The sequence below is a fragment of the Hypanus sabinus genome, chromosome 21, assembly GCF_030144855.1.
Source record: "Hypanus sabinus isolate sHypSab1 chromosome 21, sHypSab1.hap1, whole genome shotgun sequence".
Classification (NCBI taxonomy): domain Eukaryota; kingdom Metazoa; phylum Chordata; class Chondrichthyes; order Myliobatiformes; family Dasyatidae; genus Hypanus; species Hypanus sabinus.
Window position 1 is genome coordinate 11,302,360 of NC_082726.1, and position 10,136 is coordinate 11,312,495.

The window sequence follows — 10,136 nt, forward strand, 5'->3', positions numbered from 1 at the left end:
AAAGTAACATCAAGAATACACATTTCAATGCACGAAGTATCGTAGGAAAGGCAGATGAGCTCAGGGCATGGATCAACACCTGGAATTATGTCGTTGTGGCCGTTAGTGAGACTTGGTTGCAGGACAGGCAGGACCAGCAGCTCAATATTCCAGGGTCCCGTTGTTTTAGACTTGACAGAGCGGGAGGGATTGAAGGAGGAGGGGTGGCATTACTAGTCAGGGAAAATGTCATAGCAGTGCTCTGTTAGAACAGACTGGAGAACTCGTTTAGTGAAGTGTTATGAGTGGAACTGAGAAATAAAAAAGGTATGACCATGAGAGGCATTGATCATGTGGATAGTTAGAGATTTTTTCCCAGGGCTGAAATGGCTACCACGAGAGGGCACAGTTTTAAGGTGCTTCGAAGTAGGTACAGAGGGGATGTCAGGGGTAAATATTTTTACGCAGAGAGTGGTGAGTGCATGGAATGGGCTGCCGGCGATGGTGTTGGAGGCAGATACAATAGGATCTTTTAAGAGACTCCTGGACTGGTACACGGAGCCTAAAAATAGAGGGCTATGTGTAATCCTAGAGTTGGCACAGATTTGTGGGATGAAAGGCTTGTATTGGGCTGTAGGTTTTTAATGTTCTATGTTAGTAGGGCTATATTACAGACACCCAATAGTCCCAGGGATTTAGAAGAACAAATTTGTACAGAGATTGCAGACAGTTTCAAGAAGCATAAATTTGTTATAGTAGGTGATTTTTTAACTTTCCACTTATTGACTGGGAATCCTTACTGTAAAAGGACTAGATGGGATAGAGTTTGTCAAACGTGTTCAGGGAAGTTTCCTTAATCAGTATATAGAAGTTCCAGTGAGAGAGCTTGTGATACTGGATCTGTTATTAGGGAATGAGACAGGGCAGGTAACAGTTTGTGTAGGGCAACACTTTACCTCCAGTGACCACAATGCCATTAGTTTCAAAGTAAATACGCAAAAAGATAGGTCTGGTTTGTGGGTTGAGATTCTAAATAGGAGGAAGCCCAATTTTGATGATATCGGAAATGATCTGGCAAGTGTGGATTGGGGCAGGCTGTTTTCTGGCAAAGATGTACTTGGTAAGTGGGAGGCCTTCAAAAATGAAATTTTGAGAGTACAAAACTTGTATGTGCCTGTCAGAATAAAAAGTGAAGATAGCAGGTGTAAAGAACCTTGGTTTTCAGGAGATATTGAGGCCCTGGTTAAGAGACAAAAGGAGGTGCATGGCAGGTCTAGGCAGGTAGGAACAAATGAGGTGCAAGAGAACATTTAAGGAAGAACTTAGGAAGGCTAAAAGAAGGCATGAAGTTGCTCCAGAAAACAAGGTGAAGCAAAATCTGAAGGGACTCTACAGATATGTTAAGAGCAAAAGGATTGTAAGGGACAAAATTGGTCCTCTGGAAGACCAGAATAGTAATCCAGGTGTGGAGCCAGAACATTTGGGGTAGATTTTAAATGAATTCTTTGCATCTGGGTTTTTCTTGGGAGACAAATACAGAGTCTATAGAGGTGAGGCAAAGCAGCATCAACTTCATGCACCCTGTGACCTGAGGCAAATTTAAAATATCCTTAAAGACAGATATGCTGCTAGAGAATGGATGATAGCCAATGTTTAAAAAAGACTCTCAACATAAACTAGGAAATTACAGACCGGTGAGTCCGACATCAGTTATGGGAAAGTTATTGGAATGTATTCTAAGGGACTGGATATAGAAGTATTGTATTTGAACAGATATGCACTGATTAATGATAGTCAGCAAGGCTTCATGTGTGGTGGGTCATGTCTAACCAATCTCAGTGAGTTTTTCGAGGAACTTACCAGGAAAGTGGTTGAAGGCAAAGCAGTGGATGTCATCTACAAGGACTTTAGAAAGGCGCTTGACAATGTCCTGCAAGGGAGGTAGGTCAAGAAGGTTCAGTCGAGTGGCTTTCAATATGAGGTAGTAAATTGGATTAGACTTGGGCTTTGTGGGAGAAGCCAGAGTGTGGTAGTTGAGGGTTGCCTCTCTGGAGGCCTGTGAGAAGTGGTACTGGGTCCTTTGTTGTTTGTCATCTATAACAATGATCTGGATAATAATGTGGTTAACTGGATATACAAGTTTGTGGGTGACACCAAGATTTGGGTCTCAAATCTTGGTAAACAGTGAGAAAAGCTATCATGGCTTCAAGAGGGATCTGCATCAGTTGGAAAAATGGCAAATGGAATTTAATGCAGACAAGTGTGAGGTTTTACAATTTGGTAGGTCTTACACAGTGAGAGGTAGGGCACTGAAGACTGTGGTAGAACACGGGAACTAGGAATATAGATCCATAATTTGCTAAAAATTGCGTTACAAGTAGATAGGATCATCAAGATAGGATCATCGGCCTTCATAAATCAATGTATTGAGTACAGGAGATGGGATGTTATGTTGAAGATATATAAGATGTTGGTGAGGCCTAATTTGGAGTATTGTGGGCAGTTTTGGTCACCTACCTACAGGAAAGATGTAAACAAATTTGGAAGTGCAGAGAAAATTTACAAGATGTTGGCAGGTCTGGAGCGCCTGAGTTATAAGGAAAGATTGAATAATTTAGGATTATAAACCACCCAATAGTAATAGGGACATCGAGGAGCAGATAGGGAGACAGATTCTGGAAAGGTATAATAATAACAGGGTTATTGTGGTGGGAGATCTTTATTTCCCAAATATTGATTGGCATCTCCCTAGAGTGAGGGGTTTAGATGGGGTGGAGTTTGTTAGATGTGTTCAGGAAGGTTTCTTGACAAAATATGCAGATAAGCTTACAAGAGAAGAGGCTGTACTTGATCTGGTATTGGGAAATGAACCTGGTCAGGTGTCAGATCTCTCAGTGGGAGAGCATTTTGGAGATAGTGATGACAATTCTATCTCTTTTACTATAGCATTGGAGAGGGATAGGAACAGACAAGTTAGGAAAGCATTTAATTGGAGTAAGGGGAAATATGAAGCTATCAGGCAGGAACTTCGAAGCATAAATTGGGAAAAGATGTTCTTAGGGAAACGTACAGCAGAAATGTGGCAAACGTTCAGGGGATATTTGCGTGGAGTTCTGCAAAGGTATGTTCCAATGAGACAGGGAAAGGATTGTAGGGTACAGGAACCATGCTATACAAAGGCTGTAGAAAATCTAGTCAGAAAGAAAAGAAAAGCTTACATAAGGTTCAAAAAACTAGGTAATGATAGAAATCTAGAAGATTATAAGGTTAGCAGGAAAAAGCCTAAGAAAGAAATTAGAAGAGCCAGAAGGGGCCATGAGAAGGCCTTGGCTGACAGGATTGAGGAAAACCCCAAGGCATTCTACAAGTATGTGAAGAGCAAGAGGATAAGATGTGAGAAAATAGGACCAATCAAGTGTGATAATGGATAAGTGTGTATGGAACTGAAGGAGATAGCTGAGGTACTTAATGAATACTTTGCTTCAGTATTCACCACAGAAAAGGATCTTGGTGACCGTAGGGATGGCTTACAGTGGAGTGAAAACCTTGACATATAGATGTTAAGAAAGAGATGTGCTGGAGCTTTTGGAAAGCATCAAGTTGGATAAGTCTCTGGGACCGGACAAGATGAAGCTACTGTGGGAGGTGAGGGAGGAGATTGCTGAGCCTCTGGCGATGATCTTTGCATCATCAATGAGGACGGGGGAAGTTCCGGAGGATTGGAGGGTTGCAGATATTGTTCCCTTATTCAAGAAAGGGAGTAGAGATAACCCAGGAATTATAGACCAGTGAGTCTTACTTCAGTGGTTGGTAAGTTGATGGAAAAAATCCCGAGGCAGGATTTATGAACATTTGGAGAGGCATAATATGATTAGGAATAGTCAGCATGGCTTTGTCAAAAGCAGGTCGTGCTTTACGAGCCTGTTTGAACTTTTTGAGGATGTGACTGAACACACTGATGACGGTAGAGCAGTGGATGCAGTGTATATGGATTTCAGCAAGGCATTTGATAAGGTACCCCATGCAAGGCTTATTGAGAAAGTAAGGAGGCATGGGATCCAAGGGGACATTGCTTTGTGGATCCAGAATTGGCTTGCCCATGGAAGGCAAAGAGTGGTTGTAGATGGGTCATATACTTCATGGAGGTCGGTGACCTGTGGTGTGCCTCAGGGATCTGTTCTGGGACCCCTACTCTTTGTGATGTTTATAAATGACCTGGATGAGGAAGTGGAGGGATGGGTTAGTAAATTTGCTGATGACACAAAGGTTGGAGGTGTTGTGGATAGCGTGGAGCGCTGTCAGAGGTTACAGTGGGACATTGATAGGATGCAAAACTGGGCTGAGAAGTGGCAGATGGAGTTCAACCTAGATAAGTGTGAAGTGGTTCATTTTGTTAGGTCAAATAAGATGGCAGAATATAGTATTAATGGTAAGACTATTGGCAGTGTGGAGGATCAGAGGGATCTTGGGGTCTGAGTCCATAGGACGCTCAAAGCTGCTGCACTGGTTGACTCTGTGGTTAAGAAGGCATATGGTGTATTGTCCTTCATCAATCATGGGCTTGAATTTAGGAGCCGAGAGGTAATGTTGCAGCTATCTAGGACCCTGGTCAGACCCCACTTGGAGTACTGTGCTCAGTTCTGGCCACCTCACTACAAGAAGGATGTGGAAGCCATAGAAAGGGTACAGAGGAGATTTACAAGGATGTTGCCTGGATTGGAGGGCGTACCTTATGAGAATAGGTTAAGTGAACTTGGCTTTTTCTCCATAGAGCGACGGAGGACGAGGGGTGACCTGATAGAGGTGTATAAGATGATGAGAGGCATTGATCGTGTAGATAGTCAGAGGCTTTTTCCCAGGGCTGAAATGGGTAACATGAGAAGGCACAGTTTTAAGGTGCTTGGAAGTAGGTACAGAGGAGATGTCAAGGTTAAATTTTTTATGTAGGGAGTGGTGAGTGCATGGAATGGGCTGCCGGCAATGGTGGTGGAGGTGGATACGATAGGGTTTTTTAAGAGACTCCTGGATAAGTACATGGAGCTTAGAAAAATAGAGGACTATGGGTAACCCTAGATAATTTCTAAAGTAAGTATATGTTCTTTATGGGCCGAAGGGCCTGTATTGTGCTGTAGTTTTTCCATTTTATATTTTTAGAACGTAGATGATTGAGAGGAGGTTTGATAGCGAAATACAAAACTACGAGGGGTATCGATCGAGTAAATGAAAGCGGGTTTTTCTCACTGAGGTCGTGTGGGTCTACAACCAGAGGTCATGGGTAATGGGTGAAAGTGAGAAGGGAACACGAGGGGAAACTGCTTCACTCAGAGGATTGTGAGAGTGTGGAACGAGCTGCCAGCACGTGGTACATGCAAGCTTGATTTTAATGTTTAAGAAAAGTCTGGATAGGTACATGGACAGTAGGAGTAAGGAGGGCTATGGACCCGGTGCAGGTCAATGGGATAAGGCAGTTTGAATAATTTCAGCATGGGTCATGACCTGTTTCTGTGCTGCACTTCTCAGTGGTTTGTGACCAGGCATGAGGGGCTAAGCTGGAGAAGTTACAAAACAAAACAATATGTTGTTAAACGGCCAACATCATTTAACAGAGCTAAGACATTGCGGACCCCAAATGCAAATAGCATACTTCCGTACACCTCCTCTCTTACCACCATTCAGGGCCCCAAACAATCCTCCAAGTGAGGCATCACTTCACTTGTGAGTCTGTTGGGGTCATCTATTGCATCCGGTGCTCCCGGTGCGGCCTCCTCTACATCGACGAGACCTGACACAGATTGGGGGACCACTTCGTTGAGCACCTCCGCTCTGTCTGGCATAACAGACAGGACCTCCCGGTTGCCACCCACTTCAACTCTGCTTCACATTCCCATTCAGATATGTCCATACATGGCCTTCTCTACTACTACGATGAGGCCAAACTCAGGTTGGAGGAGCAACACCTCATAAACCGTCTGGGTAGTCTCCAGTCCCTTGCTATGAACATCGAATTCTCCAATTTCCGGTAATTCCCTCCCTCTCCCTTCCCCCATCCCAGTTTCACTCTGTCTCCTCCTCCGGCTGCCTATCACCTCTCTCATGATTCTGCCTTCTACTACTACCCACAGTGCTCTCCCCTTACATTCCTTCACCACCTTTCCTGCCTATCCCCTCCCCCACCCCTTGATCTTTCCTCTGGCACCTTCCTACCCTCCCCCCACCTTCTTTATAGGGCCCCGTCCCCTCCCTCTTCAGTCCTGATGAAGGGTCTCAGCCCAGAACGTTGACTGTTCATTTCCACGGATGCTGCCCGACCTGCTGAGTTCCTCAGTGTGTTGTACATGTTGCTTTGACCCTAGCATCTGCAGTGTACTTTATGTTTACTTCTGTGCTGTACTGTTCTATAAGTGAAGTCAGATCGAAGCTCTGCAACCACTTCACATCCAGTGGAGGGAAACACTAATCGGAGGAGGATGCTCCAACAGCATCTCCAGAGAGAAGCTGAGCTATGAATTCTGAAAGATGATGTTCTCTATGAGTAATACTGCACTTTGAAACATGCACCATTCTGCACCAAGTCTGAGGCAGAGGCTCACCTTGCCTGAATTGTTGAATCCGGCAAGTAAACTCTGCTGGGAGTCTGGTCCGGGTGAAAGGTCTGGATTCAAAACGCCAGCTGTCCGTCTCCCTCCGCAGATCCTGCCTGATCCTCCAGCACATGGTTTTTGCTGAGAACTAACGTGATTGTTTCCTTAGAAGTCATGTCCCCTAGAAAATCTCAAATAAAAGCTATTGCACCTCTGATCTTTCAGAGGAAATGGTGGAAGCAGCGACAAATAGAACTTGTAGCTGACATTTTGGACTGGATATAAAACGTGTACAGGCCTAATGCTGGCCGAGCTGCTAGTGTCATTGGGTATGAGAGTCAATATGGTGCAGATGACTCAATTCAGTGCTGCAGAATTTTGTACTTCCAGGACTCCCTTCCCTACCAGCAGGCAAAAGGCTGGATACCCTCTCACTGCCGGCAAATACCAGGACTCAGCTGACGGCTGTGGAAAAGATTCTCCTTCCAGACCGGCCTGCACCGATCTTCCTCCTCCACAGTGAGAGTGGACCCCAGGACTCTCTTCCCCTCCACAGTGAGAGTGGGCCCCAGGACTCTCATCCCCTCCACAGTGTGAGCGGGCCCCATGATTCTCTTCCCCTCCACAGTGAGAGCGGGCCCCAGGATTCTCTTCCCCTCCACAGTGAGAGCGGGCCCCAGGATTCTCTTCCCCTCCACAGTGAGAGCGGGCCCCAGGATTCTCTTCCCCTCCACAGTGAGAGTGGGCCCCAGGATTCTCTTCCTCCTCCACAGTGAGAGCGGGCCCCAGGATTCTCTTCCTCCTCCACAGTGAGAGCGGGCCCCAGGATTCTCTTCCCCTCCACAGTGAGAGCGGGCCCCAGGATTCTCTTCCCCTCCACAGTGAGAGCGGGCCCCAGGATTCTCTTCCCCTCCACAGTGAGAGTGGGCCCCAGGATTCTCTTCCTCCTCCACAGTGAGAGCGGGCCCCAGGATTCTCTTCCTCCTCCACAGTGAGAGCGGGCCCCAGGATTCTCTTCCCCTCCACAGTGAGAGCGGGCCCCAGGATTCTCTTCCCCTCCACAGTGAGAGCGGGCCCCAGGATTCTCTTCCTCCTCCACAGTGAGAGCGGGCCCCAGGATTCTCTTCCTCCTCCACAGTGAGAGCGGGCCCCAGGATTCTCTTCCTCCTCCACAGTGAGATTGGGCCCCAGGACTCTCTTCCCCTCCACAGTGAGAGTGGGCCCCAGGACTCTCATCCCCTCCACAGTGAGAGCGGGCCCCAGGACTCTCTTCCCCTCCACAGTGAGAGCGGGCCCCAGGATTCTCTTCCCCTCCACAGTGAGAGCAGGCCCCAGGATTCTCTTCCCCTCCACAGTGAGAGCGGGCCCCAGGATTCTCTTCCTCCTCCACAGTGAGAGCAGGCCCCAGGATTCTCTTCCTCCTCCACAGTGAGAGCGGGCCCCAGGATTCTCTTCCCCTCCACAGTGAGAGCGGGCCCCAGGACTCTCTTCCCCTCCACAGTGAGAGCGGGCCCCAGGATTCTCTTCCCCTCCACAGTGAGAGCGGGCCCCAGGATTCTCTTCCCCTCCACAGTGAGAGCGGGCCCCAGGATTCTCTTCCTCCTCCACAGTGAGAGTGGGCCCCAGGATTCTCTTCCTTCTCCACAGTGAGAGCGGGCCCCAGGATTCTCTTCCCCTCCACAGTGAGAGCGGGCCCCAGGATTCTCTTCCTCCTCCACAGTGAGAGTGGGCCTCAGGATTCTCTTTCCCTCCACAGTGAGAGCGGGCCCCAGGATTCTCTTCCCCTCCACAGTGAGAGCGGGCCCCAGGATTCTCTTCCCCTCCACAGTGAGAGCGGGCCCCAGGATTCTCTTCCTCCTCCACAGTGAGAGTGGGCCTCAGGATTCTCTTTCCCTCCACAGTGAGATCAGGCCCCAGGATTCTCTTCCCCTCCACAGTGAGAGTGGACCCCAGGATTCTCTTCCTCTCCACAGTGAGAGCGGGCCCCAGGATTCTCTTCCCCTCCACAGTGAGAGCAGGCCCCAGGATTCTCTTCCTTCTCCACAGTGAGAGCGGGCCCCAGGATTCTCTTCCCCTCCACAGTGAGAGCGGGCCTCAGGATTCTCTTCCTCTCTACAGTGAGAGCGGGCCCCAGGATTCTCTTCCCCTCCAAAGTGAGAGTGGGCCCCAGGATTCTCTTCCTCCTCCACAGTGAGAGCGGGCCCCAGGATTCTCTTCCCCTCCAAAGTGAGAGCGGGCCCCAGGATTCTCTTCCCCTCCACAGTGGGAGTGGGCCCCAGGATTCTCTTCCTCCTCCACAGTGAGAGCGGGCCCCAGGATTCTCTTCCACTCCACAGTGAGAGTGGGCCTCAGGATTCTCTTCCCCTCCACAGTGAGAGCGGGCCCCAGGATTCTCTTCCTCCTCCACAGTGAGAGTGGGCCTCAGGATTCTCTTTCCCTCCACAGTGAGAGCAGGCCCCAGGATTCTCTTCCCCTCCACAGTGAGAGTGGACCCCAGGATTCTCTTCCTCTCCACAGTGAGAGCGGGCCCCAGGATTCTCTTCCCCTCCACAGTGAGAGCAGGCCCCAGGATTCTCTTCCTTCTCCACAGTGAGAGTGGGCCCAAGGATTCTCTTCCCCTCCACAGTGAGAGCAGGCCCCAGGATTCTCTTCCTCCTCCACAGTGAGAGCGGGCCCCAGGATTCTCTTCCCCTCCACAGTGAGAGCAGGCCCTAGGATTCTCTTCCCCTCTACAGTGAGAGTGGTCCCCGGGATTCTCTTCCCCTCCACAGTGAGAGCAGGCCCTAGGATTCTCTTCCCCTCTACAGTGAGAGTGGTCCCCGGGATTCTCTTCCCCTCCACTGTTGGCAGCTGGCCATGTGCCATGTTCCTTCAAACAGTCTGAGGCTCTTCCCCACTCCCAAACCCAGGACTCCTGCCGTTGTTACCAGACTGTGGGCAGCGGATCTGAGGCTTCTCCAGTTGATAGGCCACACCCAAATGAGCAGGTGAAGAGGGGTCAGCAGTGGAGGAGGTGGTTGTGAGGAAAGAGGGTTAGTGGCCCTACAGGGTTTCAGAAGAGCTGAGGAGAGAAGGAAAGGAGAGGGTTAGTGAAGGATCAGTGGAGAGGAGAAGGGTAAGGAAGAGGGAGGTGAGGAATGGGGAAAGAAGAAGTGAATAGAGGGTGGGGGACGGAGACAGGGATAACCTGGGCCCAGCTCTGGTAATTTCTTCACACACAGTCATTGGCAGTGGGAAGAGATACTAACCTGGGAGTCTGATCTGGTGATGGGCAGGACTGAGGCAGCCATTGTTGCCCATCACCCCTTGAGCTGTTGAAGAGGTCAGGGTGCAGTGTGAGCACACTTAATATGATCAGACTCCAGTGTTCCCTGTCCCCTGGCTACTCCGGGTGAGCAGACTGCAATCCGAAGAGTTTTGGCCCAAAATGTCAACTGTTTACGCTTTTTCATGGATGCTGGCTGGCCTGTTGACTGTGTAGCAGACCTAAGATGTTGGGATAAATGATGTCTGGAATTTTGACAGGATACAGGAGTTAAAACATCTGAACAAACCTAATCGCAACAATTTGTCCAA